General features: G+C 41.7%; 1 protein-coding gene across 2 annotated transcripts in view; it reads right to left on the reverse strand.

Moving 5' to 3' along the window:
• Eip74EF (Ecdysone-induced protein E74) overlaps nt 1-9596 on the reverse strand; it is a 307203-nt gene extending 297607 nt beyond the window's left edge. For both annotated transcript variants that reach the window (XM_019058353.2, XM_019058352.2), the window contains exon 1: nt 8565-9596. The gene's annotated coding sequence lies outside the window, so the exon portion shown is untranslated. The remainder of the gene's footprint in view (nt 1-8564) is intronic.
• Nucleotides 9597-27122: the final 17526 nt, after the last annotated feature.

Consider the following 27122-nt stretch of genomic DNA (forward strand, 5'->3'; position numbering starts at 1 on the left):
ACTCTTTGAAGTTGCACACCGTCGCGTACGACTCAATGTTACAAGGGCGGAGTTCAATGACTATTACGTGCTTAAACTATTTTTCTCGACTCCAAATTGTTGAGAGGAGAAAATTCACGTCTAGTTACATTAAAAACTATCTCTAACTCATTCCTTTTTCGGGATACAACTTGTTGCGTCTCTGTAACACTTGCCTGTGGAATTCACTAAAGAGTGTCATGAAAAGGTTAAATTTTAAAATTCATACAGTGTTGTTACACGTACTTTTAGTTATTATATGTTCACAGATTTTTTAATTTATTCTACAAGTTTCTGATTCATTGTATGAACCTACAATTTACGTGGTACTTTTTAGTATAGATGTCGCATGGAGTTAGATAGCCCGCAATTTTTATTTTGCCCATAGCCTTTATCTCTAATTTCTGAATTCACTGCAAAATACCAAAATTCGCATTGGTCAGTTAGTGGATCGTTCTCACGCTAGATCATCTCGAGGGTAACTCTCGACCTCTTGTACCCCCCCCCCCCTCCCCCCCGCTTTAATTTGTATTCCTCCAATAAAACATCCACTACAAGCTGTTAAATGTTCGCTAAGTGTTGTATATTGGATGGAAGAGAATCAGTGAAAATCCAGAAGAACAATGCTCATTACAAGTCGACGGTGAAACTACCAGACCACGTATCTCGTTTGCGGTGTTTAAAAATCTCAACTCACATTTTAATTTTTTGAAGGAGACCAAATCAATATCATTCCTTACAATTTTCACAGATTTTTCTCCGCACAAAGAGGAAAAATCACGGAAGTTTTCACGAACTGACGTTGAGTAATTTTCTATTTAAAAAATAAAGTATGACAGGAAGTCTGCGACGTCGCAAACCGAGATACGTGGTTCGGTAGTTTCACCGCCGAAGTGGTTTCTTTTCAAAATAATAAAATGTCAAAAAAGACGCAAATCGATGTTCGAGTTTTCCAGTTATTTTCATCGCAGACCCACATTTTGAGCCACCCTCGGAAGAGTCGACCTTTTGAGATAGGTCACGTCAAGTTGTGCGCTCGGAACGGAGCCGAAAGTAGCGACTAAATTCGACTGAGCGAACACTGCAACCGAACGAAAGAGACAAAAGCACACAGGTCCACGCAGCGCAGAGACGCGGAGCGGCGCGGCGTCGCGACGCTTCGGGAACGCCGCGGGGGTCGTGAGGCGGGGGACGGGGGGGATGAGGAGGAGGGCGCCGCGCGTCGCGATAAACGAGTAGCCAGTATTTTGGCCATGAATGGCAAGGCCTAAGCCATGGTCACCGACAAGAACATGCTTGCATTGGCAAATCCAGACCTTGCTTGACACTCAGGCAAGGCCATTAACATATTACTAATGCGCCGGCTCATACTCACACGATTGTTGCCATCGAGAACGAACAGACCGATCACTAACCTAGGCTCAACCGCGCTGTCTCGATCTCGTATGAGTGAGCGAGATTTTATAGTCGATCCTTGGATATCCATCCATGTGTGCATTGAGTTAAAGTCCGATTTCAAAGTAAACTACGTACAGTCAGTGCAAAATATGTGGATCGCATTTAGCAAAAAGGAACCAGCCCGATTACAGTGTTTTCAAAATCGTGCAAATTCTTCTTTTATTATAAAAATACTCAAGATATATGTTCGGTATTACAATTCGCACAATTATACCTTTAAATTAACAATTTTTTGGTGGCAAGCAAAGAATATTTGTTATTCTGAGAGATTTTTGAGATAACTATGAAGAAGCAACATTTTTAACAACAACACTGTAATCGCGCTGATTCCTTTTTGCTAAATGTGATCCATATTTGAAAACACTTTTTTCACTGAGACTGCAGTAGATTTGTATAAATAACAAAATATACAGGGATTCACTTGCACAAAATCAATTATTTCCTTGGACGCGTTTCGGGGGCTCTACCCTCATCCTCAGCGTTTGCAACATATAATTATTATCTTCCGTACTTGTTTACAGTATTTTATTTTTATTTTTTGTTTGTAAAAAGGATTTCATAGGTGTAAGGTGGATAGAAAAAGTCCGAAAAGGGATAGAGAGCGATGCTCTACCGTTCACCATCATCATTACTCGCGAGCTAACCTAAAGTTGTACTCCAATGTACAAGTCGACAACTGAGCGCATTTATGAAGGGACTGAAAACAAATGCATTAAATCAAAATGAACCACGCAACAACGTTGGCTGTATGAAACAAGCAAATCCTATGCATGAGAAGCCTTTTGATTTTTGTTTTTTGTACATTATTATTTTTAGCATAAATATGTCCATGTGTAAGACAGATCACGTGAAAACTCGGACGAGGTACAGATTGGTTTAAATCGCCAGTCACAAAGGCTGAGAAGTTTTGATGGATCATCATGTGCAATTACTGTACAATCCTCAAAAATGTTTAGAACACGAAAAAAGACTCCAGAGTACCTATGAAAAGGTCTTTTCAACGATTTTCTTCTCGAATTTCAATTCGAGATCCCAAGAATTCCTGTTGTATCAATGGGATTTTGACTCTCCTAACAAGATTCCCGGGGACAACAGGAATTCCGGCTGTCTCCAATAGACGTACAGAAATGTCTTAGATAGATTCAGATAGATTTGTTTGTGATAACCGGAATTTCTGTTGTCTTTATAGAATTTTGATTGTTGTGATAGGATTCCCACGGGGACAACGGAAATTCCGGCTGCCTCAACTCTCAAATAGAAATCCGATGAGGAGATGGTTAACAGGAACATCTTTTTTCGTGAAGGATCGTCCTCGCTTAATTCATGTGGAGTGAGCCTTTCAAATTATGCAGTTCACTTAATTTGAAGTTTATTTAACTACACATAATAGCATTTCCGATGTGGGCCTACAAATTTATATATTTATATTTATATATTTATATTTTTTATTTATTATAAGGGGCCAGAATTTATTTTCCCTGGATAATGATTGAGCCGAATTACATCGATACGTTAACACACTGATTAATATACACCGATTAGCACACACTGATTAACTTCTTGTACTGAAAGTATAATTAAAGCATCTAGCTTCAATCATAATCAATTTGAGTCAATATAAAATACATGCAAAACGCACAATAAATTTTTTATTTTCATCTTCTTTCTCTTGTTCCGCACCTACACAGTGCAAAAGGGGATCGCCTTTTCGATATCGTAATATTTGAAGGAGATCCCATCCCTTTGAAACGCACCATAACGCAGGCTCAGAGTGTCTGTTCGTATCTACGATATTTTACGTGATGCTTGAATGGTCTTGGGCACCCGACGATTTTGAACTTTTTCAATCGAACCGCGTTAACTAGAAAGGAACCAACCCACATGGACTTTTGCCACATTTAATTGGACAATTTAATCTATAACAAGAGTACGGTTGTGCGGATTCTTATGTGCAACTTTCGGTGAAATTTCTGCATAATACAGAGCATATTCCTTCAAATTTTTAGAGAAATCCGCACTTAAAAAAACGCACACGCGCACTTAAGATCCGCACTTGTGAAAAATTAACTTGCCCAGTCAAATTTGGCAATACCTGATGTGGCTCGGTTCTTTTCTGCTTAACGCGGTCCAATTGGATGTTTGTTGGTGTTTTTACGATTGAGCCAGAAGTTGTAGTTCCTAATTGCAAAATGTAGTCCAATTGATACTCATATCAAATTTTTTGACAATGTAGCAGTTGTCTCGCGTGTAAACGACTCCTTCTGAATGAGATTGAGGCTCCTGAATTTCGAATCACTCGGTTTATTTTTCTCCACTCGTTTGAAGAGGCAATTACCTCTACGAGTCGATTAAGAAGGCATAAAAGTTCATTCACAAATCTGATAATCCGGCTCGTTCACGCTAATCGTCAATTGCTCGACTCACACTTGTTTCGGCGAAGGGGAGAGGAAATTAGGTCATTCTCGAGTACGAAATGGGCCGGACGTATATGAGGCCAAGTTTACAGATTTATCTGGAAGTCACTATCAAGGCAAAACCGCGATTTCTTTCCATTTTAATGCTTGGAAAAATTTCAGATTTAGACGTCACCGTTTCCTAGCGTAACATCCAGAATACTGCGTTGAAAAACGACACAAATAAAGAAAGAGTCAACGTGGTGCCCAAATAATTTAAATGTTTGGCACCTTTGTGGATTACATTTTGCAATAAGGAACCATTATCTCTGACTCTTCTATAAAAGCACCTTTCTGCATAGGGAAAACAGTGGCATATATGCTGCTTCTAAAACGAGCCAGAAATGGTGGTTCCTTAATGCAAAATGTGATCAAAGTGTTATATGGACAATCCCCCTTCCCTTCTCGAAGTTGAGTTTTAGCGGAAAACGAAAAAAAGAATTGGGTAGGTACTAATAATAGCTTGCAAGTTGTTTAGGAATTTTTATTCGACGCACAGAGGGAAAAATTACTCCAGTTCAGATTGTATACCAAACTATTTGGTCATGAAAATCGAACTTCAGTCAAGTAGCTTAATTATCTGTCAGGCAAAGTAAGACTTTAAGTTTTGTTTTGCCTGGTCCATGTAACTAAAGCTTTTTAAAGTTCTTCTATCCCCGATTTTTCCGAAATTAATTTTGGAGTTATAATGAGTTATACAATGATGACGCAATATCTTCGGATTTAACTGAAACTTTTTGCGAATGTGTGTGTTTATGACATGCTTCCAATGTCATCAAAGTTTTACCATGAGCTTCCTCTGAGACCGACATCGCTTCAAAAACTGGAGCAGATAAACCCGAATAGTTCACTTTTCGCACTCAAAAGAGCCACCGGGTTTACATTGTAGGTGTAGGAACGAATTTTAAATATCGAGGGAGACTGACAGCCGTCGTTTTATCAGAGGAATAAATCGTTGTGGCAGCCGCATGACGTCACTTTTGATGATTCAAATGAACCACGTTTTACCGTCATGTCAGTGTACAATCAATCACTCACGGAAGTCACCGATGACCACTAAAACAGCGAAGGTTGCAGCATTTTGACAAGTTACTAAATGATGCGTGTGTGACAGATAAAAATGTTGGGTAACTGCCTCATTGATTGCATGATCCTAGCCTTTACTTAAAACAACATTTGATTTAATTTTTTTGAAACTCTCTCATTGAAAATAATAATATCCATAATTACAAAAACGAACCTATCCTCAGAATACAAAGCCTTAAAATATAGAAAATCTTATAGAAAGCCAACAAAAAATCGAGGGCACGCTGCAGCGCTGTGGCCTTTTTAACCACAGGTCGGTCCTGAACCGAGGAGTTTTTACGGATCAATGCCCCCCTCCCCCCTCCCCGAGGGAGATTTAAAAGAGCACCTACGCACTTGCGGAAAGGCTCGTCTTAAAGTATAATATTAGAAAATAACGAAGAATTGATTTCATGAATTAAAATTTGGCCTTCCTCTTAGAAAGAAAAAAAAATTCTACGACAAATGTTGTCTGTACATCGAAGAAAAACATTTTCAGTGAAAATATGTATAGAGATAGGTATAAAATACATAAATTGATGAGTTTTTGAAAACAAATTGAAAAGTGAAATCATAATACACTCAAAAATACAACTCTCACGATAGAATACTTCGGAAATAGCTGTAAGATTTCTGTTCGCTTATCATTTTTTTCAGAGAATATCTTCATCGATGTTTTCTTCAATATATATACAGTAAAATAAATTTAGCAGCAATTAACTAGCTCGGTGAATACAAGATGGTTTATTACTTTTCACTTTCAAGGAAAGAAAAACTATTGGCGAATATTTCTTTTGTCTAAAATCTGAATTCTGACACTACAATATTTGAGTTTTTGCAGAAGCTGGCAGTCTCATTGGTGCTCTTTTTAACTTGTAAATTGTATGCAGAATTTGTCATTCCGAAAAAGCGGCTCCAGCTATATTTCAGAATTATATTGGCTCTCCCCATAAAATTTCTCACGTGCTAGGGCTGACTCAAAGTCGTTCCAACGTTTGCATTTGAATTGACTCGGGATTTTCCCCTTTTTTCAAAGGTCGTTTCGCTTCAAGTCAGGTCAAGTTAATTTCAGTTGAAATAAGTTTATGAATATTGATTTGAGAAAGTCAACACAATTTTTTACTAGCTTGATTTCTCGAGGAAGTACTATTTTTTTCATCGTTTTGTTCTTTTTCTTAAAATTATTGGAAACGCCTAACTTTAGCCCCCTGAAATTCTTACCCGGATCCAAAGAGGCTCGTCCTCAGTTTTTGCACGTGTGGATTCGTATCTGTTACATTTTAGAGGTTAATTCTGAAAATAAAGAATCTTCTACTTTGAGCCAACAATGCAATGGGCAATTAAAGTGCGTTTCCAAATTTACGATTGTGCTAAATCTACCGATGATACGTTATTTCTGTGAGTCGTTCCCGAAGTCTTCATGCGAAGAATCTATTCGTGGACAACATTCTCACGAATAACATGAGATTTAACGAATAATAGTCACCCGTTAATAAATGATTAGGGAGAATTGAAAGGCATTCTTTAAGTGGATTATTATGCAATTGTTATGTACAGCTGATTTTCGTTTGTGTGTTTACCATTGCATCAGCATTCAAATCAATTCAAATCACGTGAGTAAATAGAGAAATATTTGCGCAAAAAAACACTAGTGAGGAAAAGAATGGGGGGAGGAAAGAACCGAGACTCGAATTCGATTGAAAAAATGAAAACAAAGTGTCTGACGATATTTTGTAATTTGTTTTTTTTTTTAAGCATAATTATTTGATCTTATTTGCTTGCAGTTTCAAGTTTTAAGGCCCGACCTCTCTGTGCATGAGGGCACGCGTAGACAGACAGTGCATTTATTTTTGGAATTAAATATTTCGCAAAGGGAAAACTCATCAAGTAACTCAAGCAGTGGCGAGGCATGAATGATCGACTATCAATATTTCCTTATTTGAAGCTATGGTAAAGACTCGATAATTAAGGAGAACACCGTGTTTGTCGATCCTTTTCCACAGGATAAATGACAGATCAATCGACATATCGAAAATCACGCCACCCCACTGAACTCAAGTTCTCTTGATGACTTATTTTTTTCTCTTATCATTCCTGACATTTCTAGTCTTCGATCCCTCTGTCATTACAATCGAGGTATCGGTAAACTTTATTTATATTACAGGAAAATCCTTTCTCCCGAGAGTCGGAACTGAATATATTAGCATGTTTCCACGGTTCAACTCTGAAATCTTAAGTGCTATTGTCCAAGACGTGAAAAAAGGAAGTTGATAAAAAATTAATCCTCAAGAGCCTTCAGTTTACTTCATGCTCACTTGTACCTTGGAAGGGGTCTATTCATTAAGATTCATCTTTAAAGTTTCGGAGTGTAAAGTGTCTCCAAAGCCCCTGCTCCCTATCCGTCTAACTGCACGAACTCATCGGGGCGTAGACAGAAATTTTATTCTAAATGCCCTTGCGCGCATTAATTAAATAAAATTAAAAACCCGAGTTGACTTCAATATCCTCATAATGAATTCTAGACTTCATTTCCCTCAAACTCTTGAGACTTTTAAAGAGTGGGGTAAAGAAAGGGAAATCGTTTTTTACAAGAGGAGCTATTAGGCTGTATTTTAAAATAGTAAATGAATAAAGTATTCCTTTCGGAGGTGGAGCGCAGGAAAGCAGAGATAAAGAAAAAATAGAGATGAATTCTAAGTACCACAGATTTGCAAAATCAACAGTATACGAGTTTATTTTGAACACTAATAATTTCTCTGATGGTATGATTTCATATCGGATTTCATGGGTAGATGCAATAGCAAAGATTTTCTGAAGGATACCTTCTGGCCACTTGAGAAGGAAAAAGAGGGTTCAATGGCTGAATTTCAGCACAAATAAGGGAGTTGACTTAATTTTAACTTCGTTCGGTGGCAAAGCAAATTTAGAGTCTTCGGCAGGAATTATGAAATAAGAATAATCTTGTAAATTGTATCAATCAACGAATAATCTTCAGCCCAAATGACGGATCGTTTCACGTCTGAGGTACTACTACCATAATGTAAACAAAAGGAGATAGCTCATTTTAAAATCGAAAAGAAAAATAGTTTATTTCCTGTAGAAAATACACTGAAAAGAGGAGAGGAGGGGGCTTAAATTCCGAAACTCTAAAACCCAAAATTAAAAAAAAAAGAGATAAGTGTTGCACTGAACACGGTCAAACGCAAGGAAAGTAAAAATAAGACAAATGTTGTATCTTGCTCGACTAAAAATTTATAGAATTTCGTTGCTTTATGGTTAGAAACAGGTACCTATCGTGTGTTATTAGACATTCGAATCATTTAAAATAAGCGCAAAATTCAATAAGCTCTACACCTGCAGCTCTGTAAGACCCTCTCCGGTAACTTTGAGATGCTTGGCGCTGCGGGTAAAGTGATAACGAGAGGGCATAAAGGGATTTACCCCCTTTCGAAGATGAATAGAATCTGATAAAAATAGAAAAGAACAACAATACCAATAAAAATTTACGAATGTACAAGAAAAAAATTGAATGCTGATAAGGGTTACAGCATCTGAAAGTGAACGACTCACCATTGGTTAGGCATTAATGTAATCCAAAGTAATCCAAATGTATGAGATGGTTAATCCAGAATATGGTAAAAGTTGAAGCACCACACCACTTAGTTTTCTTTACAAGTATTTTTGTCAGATCGATCACCAAACACCTCACGTGAGATAAGTTAAATAATATAAAGACACTTGGAGAATTCGAGTACTTTTTAAATGCTTTAAAAACTAATGGTAACTATACGAGACGGTAAAATTCGTCAAAAACGAAGCGGGATCGTTTCACAGGGGATTCCTCCGTGGCGCAGGTTCAGGGCGCGGAAGATCGGAATAAATGCACGTTAAAATGAATAAGGCACTTGTTAAAATTCAGCTCGAAGACGCAGTAAGTATCCAAACGCGACGAGTATATCCAAAGGCACCTGTTTTTGAGCCGGTGATCACAAAGTACGATTTGATTCGCGGACTCGAAACGACGAAGCACCGAAAAGGCAGGGGGCTTAAGATTATTGGTAACTTGGGGCGGCGGAAAAATGATTCCGGCGAGATTTTCCGCGAAACGGAACACAACTCACGGACGAGGGAAGACGAACGCGAAAAAAATCGAACGGCACTCGCGAATTAGGCAGTGGGAAGGAATTATCACAGAACAAAATAATTTTTAGAAAAGGGCAATCACACTTTCTTTTAAAAAAATTGGTAACTAAAGGGTTTAAGGGGCGAAAACCACACAGGTAAGGTGGGGGTGGAGAATTTTCAATTTTCGTGAAGAGAAAACCGAAGAAAAAATTAAATCACTGAAACACAACACAGACACTACGTATCAGGTGAGGTTTGAAGTCAAGGGGAGGCGATGAGGGTGCATGGCAGTCGGCTCGAGGGGTGGATCGGAAGGGGTTGAACGGAGCGCGGACCGGGACCACGAAAATGTGACAACAGGCGGAACTTCGAGTGCGAAATGGTGAGGGTTTCGGCCGGGACAGAGCGTCTCCGACATGACAGAGCGACTTTCACTCGATGAGAGGAGCAAGTGGCGATGCCGACTGAGGACGCGCCGCGACCGAGCGCCCGAGCGCCCGCCCGCCGCCGCCCCGCCCGGCAACGCCGCCTCCCGCCACCGGGCGCCGCGACGCCCGCCGACCACGACCGACGACGCCCGGCCGCTCGAGCCAGCGCCGCGACGCCCCCCGCCCCCCGCGCCCGCCCCGGCCAAGGGACGTTACCTTGTCCCGGGTCAAAATCGCCCAACATTGCAGTCGGGTAATTCGTCGCTAGTTCTTTCAGCTCAATCAGAAAATTTGAATTTCCTCCTCCCTATTTTCTTTTTCCTTCTTTCCTTCCTCAACTGCTTCTTCCCTTAATTCTCTCCCTGTTACTCTGTCCGGGGTCAAAATCGCCCAAAATTGCAATCAGCTAATACGTCGCTAGTTATTTCAGCTCAATCAGAAAATTTGAATTTTCTCCCCCTTCCTCCTTCCTCTTTTCTTTCTCCTTCTTCTCTCCCTCTTCCTTCCACCTCCTCCCGTTCTTTGTATCCTATCGCTGACTCATTTCTTCATCTAGGAAGATGAAGAGAGATCTAAAAGAGAGAGGACTCTCTTCTCTTCTCCTTCCCATCCTCTTTCCATCTTCTCCTTCATTATCCTCTTTTCTCTCTATTTTATCTGATTTTCCCTTTCCTGCTCCTTCTGCTTTTCTTTTTTCCCTTCTTCCACCTTAAATTTCGACCATGACGATGCAATCTCCCAGCAATCAGGGTTGAACCCTTTAGAAATTGCCTCCCCTTCCTTCTCTTTTCTTCTTCTTTTCATTTCTCTATTACCTCTCCTCCCTCTTTTCTGCATACTTCTTCTGCCTCTATCTCCTGTTCCTTATTTTTCATTGCTGCCTCTATCTCCTGTTCCTTATTTTTCATTGCTGCTTCTCCTTTCTCCCGCGCCTTTTCTTCTCAGAGGCGGATTAATACATTTCGAACGAAGGGGATGGAAGGAGGTCCACGGGGCTTCCCTTAGAAAATTTTTGAAATTTTGAAGCATCAGTGATCAATTTGAGTCAATTTCGTCGGGAATGATTGCCAAATATGAGCATCCTTCCTTCATCTTCTTCCGTCTCTATCCTCCTTTTTATTTCCTCCTTTTTTCGGTCAAATGCGCCCCCTACAGTCTCCCTTGTATCCGTCCATGATCATTGGGGTTGCAGGTAACGTATTAGGAACACGGAGCGGAAATTTTGTTTGTGGTGCAGCTACCTGCATTCAATTGTCCTTCATTCGAGAGGGTAGGCAATATGCGCTCTCAAGAGTTTGAATAGTGGTATGTTGCTCCGGAGGGGATACTACTTGGAATATTAAATATTTTCTCTCAACCTATGATAGGAAAGCGACCCTCCCTTGCATGGCCGAATTTACCTACTTGCCGCCCATGGGCCGCCTATATTTTGCCGCCCTCTTCTCATTCATTTTGAAACATCAATAAAAACCATCAAGTGAACGTGCCGGAGGGAGATGGGTGCATAAGACGCGTTCACTCATGTTGGACCCATTTTTTGCGTAAGCCCTGTCAACACTACTAGCAAAAGTTCACGGAACTGCGCGCGAAAGCTCAGTTCCGTAAACATATCTCTGTGGGGACAAGGCCTTTCATTTGGACGTATTTCTATCAAACGGAACTATGTGCATTAAGACATGAGCCCTGAGACCCATAAGAATAGGTGCATATCAGGGCTCACGTCATTATGCACATAGTTCCGTTTGATAGAAATCCGTCCATTTGTAAGAAATGAACTAAAAAATTAAGGAAGAACAAACATAAATATGGTTTAATAATTTTAACTTCCGCCGCCACGCCGGCCGTGCCGCGCTGACCACACTGTGATTGGCGCAATGCGTGAAGTATTCATGTAGTCTTGTAGGTACTGTGCGTTTCACGCCGCGCCGACCGACCGCTGTTGACCGTACTGTGTTTGACGCAATGCGTGAAGTATTCATGCAGTCTCGTAGGCGCTAATATGTGTTACATGCCGACCGCCGTGTCGAGGGCTTCTCCTTTTCATCTCAAGTCCTCGTCATCATTTCTCTTTGCACCGCGCCACTCCAGGCCAAATTACGTGTTTGATTTCTCTCTTAACTCAACTAATTAAAGGTGTGCAGTCTTTTGTATCACCGAAATACGACAAAATTAGAAATTAATAAACTCTCAGGGAATGAGAGATTTTGTCACCTTTTCTTGTTTGTAATTTTTTTCTGAGTCCGATTTTTTTGTACCTGCATTTAAAAAAATTGCAAAATTTGCCGCCCCCTAATTTTGCCGCCTTGGGCCGCGGCCCATGTGGCCACCCCCTTAATCCGGCCGCACTCCCTTGAGATGTACAAATAAAAGCGGCGTAGCGAATAAGGACTGAAGAAGGATTGGCTACTTCAGATTTTGAAATAGAGTATCAAGAACTCGGAACTCGTGGCCGTCAGCCACAAAGAATTCAACTAACGTGTTTTAAACTGTCCATCCCTAAACGAAAGGAATTTGTAGATTTGAATGAGAACCAAGGTGTTGATTGAAAATTTATTAACTACTGAGGCACCTTTCGAAAGGAATCCACATTGAGATGCCCATTTTAAAGCACGGTCCATTGCACTGACAATGAGTGTTTTCGCCTTCATTGGGATGTTTAGGCCAACTTGGATCCCAGGCGTTAAAATAGATGCATTCCTAGAAATCGACGCATGTGCCTCATATCAGAAAAAAAACCACCAACGACCGTTCGAAAAACTAACGACCAATAATTTATCCTTCGTAGTTCTAAAATAGCTGCGGCATACCACTGAGAATCCAAATTTACGAAATGAAGCATTTGAATAGGCAGGTTTTTTCGTGACAGTACAGTATGTGCGGAAGAAAAATGCAAAGTGTTGATTGAAATTACGGGGGTTTTGCCGTAGACGGCAGCAGACAAGCAGTGGCGTGGCGTGCTTTGCGATATATCGATCGATACGCCACTCAAACCTATGAAAAAAGATCGATTATTAGGGTGTTCGCAGCGAACACCTTAGTAATCGGTTCTTTACTATAGCTTCAAATGGCGAGATATCGATAATCGATCATTCACGCCACGCCACTCAGATGCACCCTTGCACGTTGATGTGCTCCATGTTTTTGCGAGTCGATTTCAACATTGATTCAATGTTTAGTCCTTGAATGTTTTACAGTCAAAAGTTTCATCCAAAAGTTCCGAGATGCTGTGCTGTGCCCGCTTTACAGTTGAAGTTACAAGAAAAAGTACAATTCATATTCTTCCTTTGGCCACCTCTTTGTGATGACTACTAATAACTGACTTGTGCCATTGAAGCGCTTTTCACGTATCGATGCAAAATTCTCGGTTGCATAATAATTTATGCTCGTAATCTCTCTGGGTGTTCACACATATCTCCCACTTAGAAGACGATGGCTGAAATCGGTATTGCCACGCTAGAGAGAAAATTCAGTGAAATTTCTGTAACACGGAATTTTATCATCCACGGAAAACTGAGGGATTGTGCCACCGTAATAGTCGAACTTACTTAAATCTGCTGAATTTTAAGAAACTCGGATTCTTGAATGAATTGAATCAAGTCATACGGAGGAATAACATAACCAATTCAACTTGAAAAATTCTTCTTAATTAAGTTTAAGTTTATGTATTGGCAAAATATCGAAAATGGACCATTAGACAAGGTCTTAACGGTAAAACTTCAGGTCAAGTAAAACATTTGTATCTTGTTTGGGAGTTTATTTCGAGACCGCACATCGTGTGATTAGTTTTTCTCGTGAAATTTTTAATAGAGCACGTGACGCGCAGTGATTTAAACTTTATCTTGTCTATGGACTTAAGTCGCCAATTTTTCACCTCAATTTACGCGTCTGGAACTGATTATATGTCTGAATAATAGCAAAGTATAGCTCTAATAAAAATGATAATAATAAACTCATTTTCTTTGGCCTGTGGCCCGTCAGTAATACTTATACCGGAAGTGTTCCCTCTTCCGAGTTGAAAAAAAAAATAAATAAATAAATAAACCTCATTTTAGCCATACGAAATCTATATCTGACTGAATTGTGATATAGGACCAAGCGGATCGCATTTAGCAAAAAGGAACCAGCACGGTTACAGTGTTTTCAAAATCGTGCAAATTCTTCTTTCCTTTTAAAAATAATGTATGGAAATTATTAAAATTCACACAATTATTTTCCTTTGAATTAATAATTTTTTGTTGGGAAGCAAAAAATAATTGCTATTCTGAGAGATTTTTTTAGATAATTATGAAGAAGCAACATTTTTACAACACTATAATAGTGCAGGATCCTTTTTGCTAAATGCGATCGAAGTTATAAAAATCCCTCAGATTAGTGAAGTTATTTATCGACCCAAATTATTTCACTTTTTCTAGGTATTTCAAGATATTTGGGGCGAAACACTGCTTTGATTTTGAGAATCTCGGTGGAAAGAGTTCGTTGCGTGGGCCTGTAGGCACGCCAAATTATTCTCAATCAAGAGTATCGGAAGCAAAAGCGGTGTTTTACCCTAAACATCTTTAAATGCCTGGGAAAAGTGCTATGTAAAATATTGGAAAAAGAGTATGCAGCTATAGAGTAAAGTTACTCTCAGCTTTGCTAAAGTTAGCGTATTTTACAAAGGTATATGCAGGGCCACATGAAGGGGGTGGCCACATGGGCCGCGGCCCATGGCGGCAAATAGGGAGCGGCAAATTTTGCAATTTTTTTAAATGTAGCTATAAAGAAAATTCAGATTCAGACAAAAAAATTACGAACGAGAAAAGGTGACAAAATCTCTCATTTCCTGAGAGTATTTCTCTAATTTTGTCGTCCTTCTGTGATACAATAGACAGCACCTTTAATTAGTCGAGTTAAGACTAAGAGAGAAACCGAACACGGAATTTGGCCTGGAACGGCGCGGCGCAGAGAGCAATGATGACGACGTGAGATGAAAAGGAGAAACCCTCGGCTCGGCGTGGCGGTCGGCATGTAACACATATTAGCGCCTACAAGACTTCATAAATACTTCACGCATTGCGCCAAAGACAGTGCGGTCGCTGCGGTCAGCAGCGGGCGGCGTGAAACGCATAGCGCCTACAAGACTGCATGAATACTTTACGCATTGCGCTAAACACGATGCGTGCAGCAGCAGCGGTCGGCCCGAAACGCATAGCGCATGTAAGACTGTAGGAATACTCCACGCATTGCGCCAAATACAGTGCGGTCAGCGCGGCGCGGCGGCGGAAGTTAAAATTATTAAACCACATTTATGTTTGTTCTTTCATAATTTTTTGGTTCATTTCTTATAAATGGAGGGCCTTGTCCATGCAGAGATAGGTTTACGGAACTTAACTTTCGCGCCAAGTTCCGTGAACTTTTGCTAGTACTGTTAACAGGGCTTTCGCAAGAAATGTGACCAACATGAGTAAACGCGTCTTACACGCGATTTATGATTTATTTACGCGTGATTTATCTTACACATTCGATAAATCGCCTGATTATATAGCGTTACGCAGCTCAGCCCCTGATTTTCCCTCCCCCTGTAATGCAGGCTCAGAACCGTCTTACCCTAGAGCGTTACGGGTTTTATAAACGGTTCCTTATGCACTGTTGGAAATTTTTGAGTGAAATTCTGAGGCAGAGCCACTATAGCACCCAAAAACCCCGATAGATATATGGATTCGGAGCGAAATTTATTTTCCCACTAAGCGGAATCTTGCTCTTTATGCGGAGTTTCTCACGCTTTTACGGTGCTTCGCATTTATATCACTCGGTGTATTTGGGGCCTATATAAACTCATTTCACTCCTCGATTTTGAACACTATAATACCACCGTGCCAAGAAAGAACGCCGTATATGCCTTCAGGCGTTGCCAAATTTCCTTTGAGGAAATATGAATTTTCAGGGAAATCTGAGAATATTTTTCCTCCGATTTTTCAAAGAATTTTATTCATCGCCAGATCTAAAGTATCTGAAAATTTTAATAGAAAATTTTCATAACTTTCCTCAGAATTAAACATTTTACCGGAGGCAATTTGGCAACTCTCGGATGTTCATACGGCGTTTTTCCTCAGCCTGGCATTAAAAGAGCTTCTCTTGACGAGGTGAGTAGGATGCGGTTGAATTCGTGCACATGCTGGCGTCGGGGTAGAAAACAAACGAATCGCCGCTTTTGCATCGGCGATAAAATGCGTCTCGAGAGCTAACCTTGCAAGTTGCAGTTTCATCGCTAACAACTCCGCTAATGCAAGTGCACTTGAAACTGCGATTTTTTCGCCGTTTATCTGGACTGCATTCAAACTCGAGAGCTGAGCTTGCCTCGCCTCGCCTCGCCTCTGGGTGGGTGCTGGAAGCCGTTCCATTGCCCACTGAGACCACCCTCTGCAGGGCCTGCTTCCATTAAATATGGGTGCCTAAAGAAACTGCATGTCTCCGTTCGCGAGATAGATGGATAGATAGATATAGATGGATGGCTGGATGGATAGATAGATAGATAGTCAGTTAGTTAGTCAGTTATTTTATTTATAGACCTTCAGCACCCTAGGCTATTAACGTCTTTACGAAGACTTTGAAAGATGGGTGTGTATACACAAATTTAGATTATTAGATTTAGGGAGGCAAAGTGTTTCAGAAGTTTGGTTGTGTCATTCGGTTTATCGCATGTTCGTGGGTTTGTATTCCTTTTGACTGTTGGTGAGTAAATCTGTGATCGGAGTTTTCTGAGGGAAGATCAGTCCATAATCACGTGTTTGACGGTGAGAGGCGATAAATTGCAGAAGATGTATGGATAGATAGATATAGTTGGATGGATAGATAGATGGATGGATGGATAGATAGATAGATGGATGGATAGATAGATGGATGGATGGATGGATGGATGGATGGATGGATGGATGGATGGATGGATGGATGGATGGATGGATGGATGGATGGATAGATAGATACATTTTTCTTATTTTACCTTCCCAAAGTTACAGTTACCAGTTCTGCAACTCAAACATCATGCGCCTAACTCGCCATTAAATGCGTCGTGATATATAGGCAATAAGTCAATTTGGCCCCTAAAAAATCGTCAATGGCCCTTAAAAATCGATGAGCCGCATGGCTCCTGAAACTCAAAAGTAAGTTTTGAACACTGAATCAAGAAAGGGGTTTACAAAGATGGGATTTAACATATTTGAAGGATTCAACATTTTTAACGAAGTAGCTCTGTTCTTAGCATGGATTTTCAAGCGTGACGCAGCTCTCTAAGTTTGAATTAAATGATCAAAACTCATCGGCGACGCGAAGTGATCTCGCCGGCTCACGGAGCGCGACCGGCCTTCCTGGCAGGTTATTTGGATTCGCGCGACAAGTGTTTACTTTCCAACGCAAAACCACTCGCTCAACGCTCAGGTTCACCAATCAAACGAAACATAAATATTTAAGAACAGCTCCGCGAAACTTCGTCTCCATGGCCATTCAGCGTCACCTTACATCTCTCGTCTGCCATTCCCAAAAAAAATCAAAATATTTGTTCATAATCATTCAAGATGCGAACCGGTGCACTAAAAAAATTCTCGACTAAAATACTGCCGTGCTAAGGTAAAACGCCGTATGAGCATTCAAATGTTGCCAAATTTCCTCTAAAAAATATGTATGCATGAGGAAAATAAAGAGCGTTTTTTCTTGAAATTTTTGGACTCGTTAGATCAAATTAAGAACTAAATTCCCTGAAAACCCGGAAGAAAAATGTCCGTTAATATTTCCGAAAATTCGTGATTTGTCAAATGGAAACTTGGCAACGCCTGGAGGTTCATGCGGCGTTTTTCCTTGCCACGGCAGAATACTGACCGTTATGTGAGTAAAAAGCAGTGGCGTGACATGATTTGCGATAAATCGATCGATGTTCCACATAAACCAATGGAAAAGGATCGATCAACTGGGTGTTCGCAACGAACACCTTAATAATCGATTCGTTATCGTAACTTCAAACGAGGAACTATCGATAATCGAGCATTCTCGCATTGCCACTGGTAAAAAGAGCCTAAGAAAGTCTGAAAGATTTGACATGACTCTCACGAGCTTACGTGAAACTTTTCAAAGCTTGGGATTTTCAAAACGAAACTGGGACTGCAAAGCTGAAATTTTACTGGTCTTCGTGAATGCCAAACACGCCATTAAATCACAGAAAATTCAAATGCTTCAAAAACAGTAACGAGTCCCATGTTTGGTCCGTTTGTTGTCCCAAATTTTACCTCGGTCAAATTTAGATCAGTCAAAATCGAGCTAAGCCAAGCTCCAATCGAAGGAACCGTTTTTGTCGGAAAGCACGACATTAAATGGAACCTTGAATAAATAAATATGATAGTGGGAGGGGGGGTAGGCAAATGCACTTCCGCAAGCAGCGTGGACAAGATCGGCGCTGGCAGCCAACCAGCCACCGTCAACCAGCCCGGATCAAGGTTCCAGTTCCGATCAGCTGCACTGTTCGGACTGGTGCGCGGGGAGGGTGCCAAACTGTGCCAGTTTATGAGGATTTTTTGTATTACGATCCTTGGATTGGGACTGGTTTCCGTGCTCGATCTGGCAACCCCGTGCCTTGAGTGACTCTCACTCTCACTCTCGAAGCAAATCTTTCGAGCGTGTCTTGCCGGCTCTCGGGGGAAACTCCTGGTTTTTCGACGCGGATTCATCAGTCTTATGCAGAACCGACGCACAGTGGATCAGAAAGGTCGAAAATTGAATTTTTGACTAAAACTGCAAATTCTGATGTTTATTTCGCCATTTTTTAAATTTTAAGGGGTGGTCGTGGAGGAAAATTTCACGAGGAAACCAATGGAACCACTTTTAGAACCTCAAAGCTTTGTATAAACGGAGGTATAAGCTTTTAAAGTTTCCAAATTTTGTCCGACGTCTACTGTCGACTCGATCCACCGTGCGACGTAATTTGGATTATTCCTACTAGGGTTCAGGTTCACACCAGGTTGGGTTTCTTTTTCTTTCTCTATTTCTCTTTTTAAGACATTGTTCAGTCTCAACTTCAAAATGAGCATCTCAATCTTTATCAATTAATCAATACATCATTTGGATTGCAGTCTGCAAGAAGGAGCCAGGAGCATTGCAATGTTGCTAAAATTGTGCATCTTCTTTTGTCTTGGAGGAAAAACCTGATTATACATTAACAGTTCCTATTTTACTCGCGAAAAACCGTAGATTTAAGACAAAAATTATCATGTAAATTTCATATTCTTTCATGGTTTCAGTAATTTTATTGCAAAGGATGAAGTTGCACAATCTCAGCACCATTGCAATGCTTCTGGTTCCTTTTTGCAAAATGCAACCCATTTCAACGAATGAGCTTCGAATTTCATTTGGACTGCATTTTGCAATCAGGAACTACAACTTCTGGCTCAGTCCAGGAACAACTTGTACGCCATTACTTTCTCCATGCACGTAAGTGTTTTTATAGATGAGCTAGAAATTGTAGTTCCCAATTGCAAAATGTAGTCCATTCGATCGTGCGTGATAGATCTCTTCTCGGCCGATTCTGCGGAAATTCAAAAAGCGGTGTGGGAATTGGCAACAGAACGAGATATTTGCTTTCTGAATATCTTGCCGCGACAAGGTTGGAATTTAAGCTCCGCGCACACTGACGCAACTCGGAGGCGTCATGCTGCGAGCTTCAGGTGTTGTTTCTAATTAAAGCTGAGCTAAAGTTCAGTCATTTTACAGAAGAAAATTTATTTCTCGCGAGGATCACCCTTTTTGTTCTGGCCGATGATCACGATCGCATCATGCACTGAAGAGAGGTGATAATCACTGAGGTTGCGCACACAATTAGAGCAATATGGATCGATCAACTGGGTGTTCGCAACGAACACCTTAATAATCGATTCGTTATCGTAACTTCAAACGAGGAACTATCGATAATCGAGCATTCTCGCATTGCCACTGGTAAAAAGAGCCTAAGAAAGTCTGAAAGATTTGACATGACTCTCACGAGCTTACGTGAAACTTTTCAAAGCTTGGGATTTTCAAAACGAAACTGGGACTGCAAAGCTGAAATTTTACTGGTCTTCGTGAATGCCAAACACGCCATTAAATCACAGAAAATTCAAATGCTTCAAAAACAGTAACGAGTCCCATGTTTGGTCCGTTTGTTGTCCCAAATTTTACCTCGGTCAAATTTAGATCAGTCAAAATCGAGCTAAGCCAAGCTCCAATCGAAGGAACCGTTTTTGTCGGAAAGCACGACATTAAATGGAACCTTGAATAAATAAATATGATAGTGGGAGGGGGGGTAGGCAAATGCACTTCCGCAAGCAGCGTGGACAAGATCGGCGCTGGCAGCCAACCAGCCACCGTCAACCAGCCCGGATCAAGGTTCCAGTTCCGATCAGCTGCACTGTTCGGACTGGTGCGCGGGGAGGGTGCCAAACTGTGCCAGTTTATGAGGATTTTTTGTATTACGATCCTTGGATTGGGACTGGTTTCCGTGCTCGATCTGGCAACCCCGTGCCTTGAGTGACTCTCACTCTCACTCTCGAAGCAAATCTTTCGAGCGTGTCTTGCCGGCTCTCGGGGGAAACTCCTGGTTTTTCGACGCGGATTCATCAGTCTTATGCAGAACCGACGCACAGTGGATCAGAAAGGTCGAAAATTGAATTTTTGACTAAAACTGCAAATTCTGATGTTTATTTCGCCATTTTTTAAATTTTAAGGGGTGGTCGTGGAGGAAAATTTCACGAGGAAACCAATGGAACCACTTTTAGAACCTCAAAGCTTTGTATAAACGGAGGTATAAGCTTTTAAAGTTTCCAAATTTTGTCCGACGTCTACTGTCGACTCGATCCACCGTGCGACGTAATTTGGATTATTCCTACTAGGGTTCAGGTTCACACCAGGTTGGGTTTCTTTTTCTTTCTCTATTTCTCTTTTTAAGACATTGTTCAGTCTCAACTTCAAAATGAGCATCTCAATCTTTATCAATTAATCAATACATCATTTGGATTGCAGTCTGCAAGAAGGAGCCAGGAGCATTGCAATGTTGCTAAAATTGTGCATCTTCTTTTGTCTTGGAGGAAAAACCTGATTATACATTAACAGTTCCTATTTTACTCGCGAAAAACCGTAGATTTAAGACAAAAATTATCATGTAAATTTCATATTCTTTCATGGTTTCAGTAATTTTATTGCAAAGGATGAAGTTGCACAATCTCAGCACCATTGCAATGCTTCTGGTTCCTTTTTGCAAAATGCAACCCATTTCAACGAATGAGCTTCGAATTTCATTTGGACTGCATTTTGCAATCAGGAACTACAACTTCTGGCTCAGTCCAGGAACAACTTGTACGCCATTACTTTCTCCATGCACGTAAGTGTTTTTATAGATGAGCTAGAAATTGTAGTTCCCAATTGCAAAATGTAGTCCATTCGATCGTGCGTGATAGATCTCTTCTCGGCCGATTCTGCGGAAATTCAAAAAGCGGTGTGGGAATTGGCAACAGAACGAGATATTTGCTTTCTGAATATCTTGCCGCGACAAGGTTGGAATTTAAGCTCCGCGCACACTGACGCAACTCGGAGGCGTCATGCTGCGAGCTTCAGGTGTTGTTTCTAATTAAAGCTGAGCTAAAGTTCAGTCATTTTACAGAAGAAAATTTATTTCTCGCGAGGATCACCCTTTTTGTTCTGGCCGATGATCACGATCGCATCATGCACTGAAGAGAGGTGATAATCACTGAGGTTGCGCACACAATTAGAGCAATATGCGAATTGGAAACTACAATTTCTGATTCAGTATAGATACAACGTATGTACCATTAGTTACCCTTTGCACATAAGTGTTTCCTCGGATGAGCTAGAAATGTAGTTCCTAATTGCAAAATGCACTAAACTTGGTGCCACGCTAACCCTAACCCAACACACATGGTCCCAACGTGGCAAAGTTGAGAGATCTTCAGTTGTACGCGTCGTACAAAAGTCCAATAAGTTACTGACCATTCTAAAGCCAAGAATCCACCAAGTTAACATATCGTCAACTTCCGGCCAAAGTATCACAAGCGCTATGCGACGTTTAAAAATGTCCGCCACCATTTCATTTTTTTACAGAGAAATTTTTGGTTGAATCTGTTTGAAATTTTCACCGAATTTTATCGGCAGCACAAAGAAAATTCAGGGAAATTTTCGGACAGATTCGGTGAACATTTTCTCAGTAAAAAAAATAAAACGGCAGCGGCAATTCTTAAACGTCGCATGGCGTTGGTGATACTTTCGCCGTAAGGTGACGATATTTTCATGTTAAAGAGTTCCAAAAATTGATTTCTTTATAACGGGGGACTCGTGGCGATGAGATTTTCGAAATTCGTCAATTATTTGCAGGATTTCGCGTTCCGATTTTGGGCACTGAGCCTCGCGGATGCGCTCATAGAGCGTCGACTGATAATTGGCAAAGAGATAGGCTCAAATCTCAGTTTTGGGCAGAGCAGATTCACAAACGATAAGTAGGTCAAGTTGAGAGCCGAGTCCCTCTCCCCGCCCCCCTCTCCCCCTCCCCCTCAGCCGACAATGCGATGTGCTCAGTGTTGCGGGGCCCGAATTCGGACCTCCGGGCGCCCAAAATGAAATTTACTCACCGAGGGCAGTGGCGCGGAGAGATGTGCCGCAGAGGGCAGGTCGTTTCGCGGCACCGTAGCATCTCTCATTGTTTTTTTTTCTTCTTCTTTTTTATTTTTTTTTCTCTTTTTTCTACAGCAGAAGAAAGCACGAGGCATTGGGATTTTGGGCCGATGAACGTATGCTCGAAGCAACGTTTTAGATCGATTTGCCCTCGTAAAGAATTAATTACATTTGAGTCTTATCACCACCGGGGGAAAAAATCAGCTTCAACCGAGGAGAGGAAAATGTATCGCTAGAACACGATCACTCCTGTCTCTTAAGCGAGTAAATCATGACGAATTAGTTTCGCTTCTTCTCTCTTTCGAGTTTTTGCGAATCTTTTAATTTCTATCTACGTTCTATCTTAATTTTGTCATCGGTTCTTTTTTCGAATCTGACCCACGCACTCAAACGAAAGGCCAGAATTCGGGGCCTAACCTCATAAGATAGCGGAAACGCTGGCGCTAATCTGTTTGCGCCTTCATTTCAATGACCATGCAATTCTAGGTACGCAGGAGTCGAAATAGTTGCACTGCGCCTTGTGTCCTCATTGAGAGGTTTTGATCGTTTGTATTGAAGATTTACCTATTCTGTGACAATGAAAGATGAATGACAGGCTGATGAATGAACCTCATTTTATTTAATGTCAATTATTGTAGAATACGGATTTGCAAGCAGCGACATGCAATGTGAGCGGCTTGGGAGCAGTAATAGTTGCTTGCACCATTTCGGCCACATTCATTTGGTTCTATCATAGTTGTAGCGGTTTAATACTCCACTCACGTTATTTCCACTCGTTCCGATCAGCGGGCTGATTGCTGAAATTGATAGACAAAGTTATAGACGAAGAAGACGAGAGGGATCTTATCGGTGAAAGCGAGTGGTTGCAATGGACAAAAGAGGTAGGTAATAGACTAACCAACGGCAATCCACGAGAGGCTTTATAGTATTTTCTCCCCTAGTCTATAGAAGCCACTCATTTCAACCAATAAAATGCTCCATACTCCCTACTTCTTCTTTTTTATCGTTTAGTCTATCAATTTCAATAATCAGCCCGCAGTTTGCCGTCGATATCTCGTTAGGAAATGTGGGCGGCTCTGGAGCAATAAGTTGCTTGCAGAAGTTTTGTGCTTTGTGCAGGAGCCAGGAGCTAGGAGCAGGAGCCAGGAGCCGGAGCAGGAGCCAGGAGCCGGAGCAGGAGCCAGGAGCCGGAGCAGGAGCCAGGAACGAGGAACCAGGAGCAGGAGCCAAGAGCAGGAGTAGAGGTAGAACTAGAAGCAGGGGCCAGAAGCAGGAGCAGGAGCCAAGAGCAGGAGTAGAGGTAGAACCAGGAGCAGGGGCCAGAAGCAGGAACAGGAAGAGCAGGAAGAAGTAGCACTTACAGGACAATACAGTACAGCACAGTAGAAGTCCGAAAAATTGAATAATACAGACGTACCTCGTTAAGATGTTTCTCGAAATAACGTTTATTTGGAAAAAACTTTCATTTTTACAACTATTGATAGGTCATCCATCGATATGACGCTCTTCGATTCTGGGGTTTCCGAAAACAACGTCCCTTTTATAATTATTTACCCTCCGAAAATGTTACGACGAGGTACGACTGCAGAAGCAACGCAAGAAACGAGGGAGTCCCTAGAGTCCCTTTATACCCAGAGTTACGACATCTCAATTCTGGTCGGACTGAAAGTGGCTTAAAAAAAAAACCAATTCTGATTGATTCTCGCTCATGGAGTCTCAAAAGAGTGCGCCAAAATGGCGGTGGCTCGAATGTGAACAAAAATAATGAAAATATTACCTAATTGTGATTTATCAAGAGTGATTTGTTGCTTTCATCGCACCAATATGAAAGTAGATCAAGAAATTATCCACTAATCAATCGAATTTTATTTTATTGCAATTTCTTTGGTTAAGTTTTGATCAGTTTTGTTGATGTTGTTGTTATAGGATGACAGACAACGCAGGATTCCTTATCCTTATCCCTCAATATCGTTCGTCTGGGTGCACACTTTTGTGACACCATGGCCAGCCCAGGCCAGCTGATAATCGAGATGGCTTAACTCTGGGTATAAACTATAAAGGGACTCTAGGGAGTCCCAAGCGAGTTGGTAGTTTTTGATTGAGTCCCTTTCTACTGAGAGTCAAGACAATGTGAATCCATTTCTGATTGGTTCCCGTATTTTAGGCCTTCACAGTGTCACAAACGGGAATAGAGATTACATTTTCACCGATTGCAAAGATTATAATCTGAAATGGACCAGGAAATTACGGGTTCGGCAAGGAACAAACGGAATGAGAGAAGGAACGGAGAAAGGAATTTGAGAATGGGCCGATCAAAGATTACAAAAAACGTTCAATTTCTGTAATCTTTATTCCCGTTTGTGACTCCATGAGGGGGTGTTGTCTTGACTCTCAGTATAAAGGGACTCTAGTTTTTGAGAGCCTTGCGATTGGGCTGATTCCGCAGGGATCCCCACGCGGCTCAGCATTCCCACTCTCTCTGCAGAGGTTCTCTACACGAGCGCGAGCGTGCATTCAAGGCAGTTCCCTCCCCGGGCGGCTACCTCTAAGATTTACCAGTTGAGATGCAGGCAGGTATGTCGGGCGGTGCGAGCAGCGATTTCGTCTGGTGCGACCCGAGCGGCGAGCGCTTTGCACGACTCGAGCTGGACGCTTTTGGAAGGTGGCACGATGCTCGGGCGATCCGTGCGCGCGGCCCGGCGTTTATGGCTCCCAGATGAGCCGGCTCCACTTTCACTGCGAGCTCCAGCGCGCGCCATCCCGCGTTTTTCGTGCTCTTGTAAAAAGACGCTGGCGTTCCGCTGCAGAGCCCTGATTACACGAAACACACATTTAGAACGGAGCCGAGTGTCCGCGCGCACCTTACCGTTGCTCGGAGACTCAATTTCTGCGTTCGGATACTAAATTACAGCCTCGTTTCCGGGTTCACTCAGTTGAACCTCCCCGCATCGGAGATCGAGACTATTGTAAAATTGGCAAAATGCCGTCGTGTAATCAGGATGGAGTTTTGTGTGAGGAAGACAACAAAGAAGGGGTTGCGATTTGGGCCGAAATCGGCCCCTCCACGGAATCGGGAATTATTTGATTTTTGACGGTTGACGATGCACATGTAACAATATCGAGAAATAATCGAGTTTTGCCAGTACTCACATTTTTGGGCTGCGGAAACAGGGACCTTCATATGTCTCCGGAGCCCAAAATAGCTGAAAATTCGCGTTTTTCGCGGTTTTACCTCAGATTTCGACCTGGGCATGGATGAGCTGGGGACGGTTGATCATATTCTAGTATGTTACGTGCTTAGGTGTCCCTGACATCATATTCGAAGCTCATGACCCATCTTTTTTGGGCCCAGGTCGAAATCTGAGGTAGAACCGCGGAAAACGCGAATTTTCAGCTATTATTTGGGCTCCGGAGACATATTTAGGTCCCTGTTTCGCAGCCCAAGTATGTGAGTAGCGGAAAAGCTTGCTTATTTCTGTTACATATGCATCGTCAACCGTCGAATATCAACAAATTTTCCGACTCCGTGAAGGGGCCGATTTCGGCCCAAATCGCAACGACTCCTTTTCCATCCAGATATTTTCTCACAAAATTGGATCCCTCAAATTTTCATCAAATTTCAGAGGCATCCAATCAATAAATGGAGGTATTTCTACCAAACAGAACTATGAACCGGTGGGAAAGATGATGAGGTGTGCTCGTTATAGTCGAAAGCCGTAAAAATGAATGGGAATTATGAAGCGCCAGTGATGTCAGCGGCGACGAAGCCGTCTCTGTTGTCGCTCTTGCTTGGCTTTAACTCATGAGCCCTGTCCTCAACGCTCTTTTGCCATTCCCACGGCTCATGAGTGCCACATTCATTTGCCACATAGTTCCGTTTGACAAAATGTAAAATCCCGCTTTTCCATTTCTTCATAGGGACTACGCCCACTTTATCATTGTTTATAATGCAGTTTCCCCGTATGGGGGACTGATGTCACAGGTTTAGCAATCCTGCGGACCCCAGCTGGTAATCCCTGCCTCATGGGGTAGTGGAGATGGTCACCGGCTTCAAGGCGTATGAACCACCCATTGGAAGGGCAGACAGGGCTCTCAGCTGTAGTGGAAGCAACCTGTCTAGGAGAGGAAACTCCGAAATCAAACCCCGGTCCTCCAGGTTGGGGGTTGAGTCATCGGGCTAACTCCCCGATACTCGGAAAAAGGAATACTGTTAAAAGACCCAATAACAATTGCCTCGGTACAAATGGAAATAAACGGATTTATCGGAAAAAATTACGTAAACGGATGATGGTTTTTGGAACATGGAACGTACAAGGAATTTCTACGAAAATGACGGAAGTGGTATCGGAGATAGGGAGTCGCGGATTTGATGTCACGGTATTAACAGAAACGAAGAAGAAAGGACAAGGCTCTGTAAGTGTAAAGGAATACGATTTGTTTTATAGTGGCGTGGAAAAAGATCAGCGAGCTCAACAGGGTGTTGCAATTCTTATTCGCAAGAGCCTACGGAAGTGCATCACTACATGGGAAGCTGTTAACCCCCGAATGATAAAGATGAATATGACAGTGTTTGGCCATAAAATCACCATTTTGGGAGTGTATGGAGTCAACGATGATTCCACTGTCGCAGTGAAGGACCAATTTTTCGAAGAATTGAACGAGGAAATTGGTAAGATTGGATCCAGGAGGGAAATCATTGTGTTGGGAGATCTCAATGGTAGAATAGGACGTCAAATTAAAAGTAAGATCGTCGGCCCTTTCGGAGAGGCGGCACTAAATGATAACGGAGCCCGTATCATTGACGTATGTGAGCAAAGGGACATGAAGGTGCTCAATGGGTTCTACCAACACAAGGATATCCATAAATTTACTTGGGTTCAGTCTACTCGCGGATTGA

Source organism: Bemisia tabaci, chromosome 2, assembly GCF_918797505.1.
Source record: "Bemisia tabaci chromosome 2, PGI_BMITA_v3".
Classification (NCBI taxonomy): Eukaryota; Metazoa; Arthropoda; class Insecta; order Hemiptera; family Aleyrodidae; genus Bemisia; species Bemisia tabaci.